A 2,006-nucleotide genomic window follows, 5' to 3' on the forward strand; every position below is an offset into this window, starting at 1 on the left:
TAATGTCCCATTGCATTTTACAGGGGCTCTGGGGATTGAATTCAGGTCTTCACACATTTGTGCCAAGCAATTTACTTCATTAACTGACCTATCTCCTCAGCCATAGCACCATATTTTTGGTTTGTTTATTTATTTACTTACTTATTAATTTATTTAATCCACTCATCTATTACTGGACACTTAGGTTGGTTCCATGTCATAATATAAAAAGTGCCACAATAAACATGTACATCTATTGATCTTTGAATAAGATCTAGAATCTTTGGATGTATAACCAGAACATATTTTTAACTTCTATTTGGATGTGATGTTAATTGAGAAAAAAATAAGTGTGTATTTACAGGTAGGGCTATTATTATTTCATGCATTTTAATAACTATAGGATATAGAACAAAGTTTAAAATATATTTCATGACTCAGTGAATATTTTAAATATCTGCGCTTCCTTCTCGATGAATGCCACTGCATGGTGTTCAAGAGTTTCTTGTAGGCTGGCCAGGTGGCCTATATGTCCTTTGGGCTTCATGCTAGAAAACTGGTCATGATTGTTGATGCTATTGATCAGAACAGGGCTCTAGTGGATGAACCCTGCACTCGGGTGAATAGACAGGCCATGCCTTTCAAATGCATGCAGGTCACTGACTTCATCCTCAAGTTCCCATACGGTGCCCATCAGAAGTATGTCGAAAGGCTCGGAAGAAGGCAGATATCAATACAAAATGGGCAGCCACAAGACGGGCCAAGAAGATTGATGTAAGAGAAAAGAAAGCCAAGATGACAGATTTTCATCATTTCAGTATTATGAAGGAAAAAAATGAAAAACAGAATAATCAAAATGGAAGTCAAGACACTTCAAAGAGCCACTATCCTGAAAACTTCTCCCAAATAGCACCTGTTTCTAAGGCAGTAGCAGCTGCTTCTAAAGCAAATGTCCCAGCCAGGAAAGCAACGGGACCAGGCAAGAAGACTGCATCCCAGAAGATCCCTGCCCAGAATGCAGTGCCTCCTGACAAAGGTCAGAAGGGTCAGAAGACTCCAGCCCAGAAAGCAGCTGCTCCAAAGTCAGATGTCAAGTAAGGTTGAGGTGATATAGGGAATAAAGCTCCTTTTTGACACATTGGGAAATCTAATGAGCGGACTCTATGCTTGTCACCAAGCAGGAAGTAGAAGACTGGTGGGATTGTAAACAAGATCTGTTATGTAGACTTACTCTACCCAGGCTTTAACAATCAAACTGACACTGTGTCTTATGCAAATATTTATTTCCCACAAAAAAAATCTGTCAAGCAAAATTTTAATTTTTCTACCAAGATTATCAAAGTTGGCAGGAAGATTAACCTTTCCTACTACAAAGACATAGCATATATTCACTGAAGGACAGGGAATAAAACATAATCTAGTTGATGGGGCAGTGAATGGATCAGTAGGGATGTGTAGGCACCAATATCCATTATTCTGAATGTAATATATGAACCAGCAGACCTCATCATCATAGATCTCTAACAAGCCTGACCCCATTTAAAAAATGATATTCTTCAACCAAGAACCTTAAAGAAAAACACTGCAGCTATTTGTGTGTGTGTGTGTGTGTGTGTGTGTGTGTGTGTGTGTGTGCGTGTGTGTATGCTTCCTATAATTAGCAGCACTTGGCACATCTGCAAGATCAGAAGTAGCAACATCAGATAACAACAAATGATTATCAAGTAGCCAAGGCCAAGAACTAACAAGCAGAGTCAAAAGTGAGCAAAGCGGACATCAGTCATCTTTAACTTGATGTACAGCACATAAACTGCACATGACCGTCTTCCTGGTTAGACTAGTGGGACAAGCATAGAGCATGTGAGTTATCCATGGGTTTGGGTTATGAAAGCCCTGAGAAGCAAACTATCTCAAAAGAGTTTATCTAAGCCTTTGTACAATTTCTGCCATTGACTTATAAAACTACTAGACAAAGAAAATCCAATGACATTGACTTCTCTTGGAACTCCCTCAAATATGTCAGTGAC

General features: G+C 39.0%; 1 pseudogene; it reads left to right on the forward strand.

The window, feature by feature from the left end:
• Positions 1-466: 466 nt before the first annotated feature.
• LOC127206194 (60S ribosomal protein L14-like) lies at positions 467-1,077 on the forward strand (annotated as a pseudogene).
• The last annotated feature ends 929 nt before the right edge of the window (positions 1,078-2,006 follow it).

This window comes from Acomys russatus, chromosome 2 (genome assembly GCF_903995435.1).
Source record: "Acomys russatus chromosome 2, mAcoRus1.1, whole genome shotgun sequence".
Lineage (NCBI taxonomy): Eukaryota > Metazoa > Chordata > Mammalia > Rodentia > Muridae > Acomys > Acomys russatus.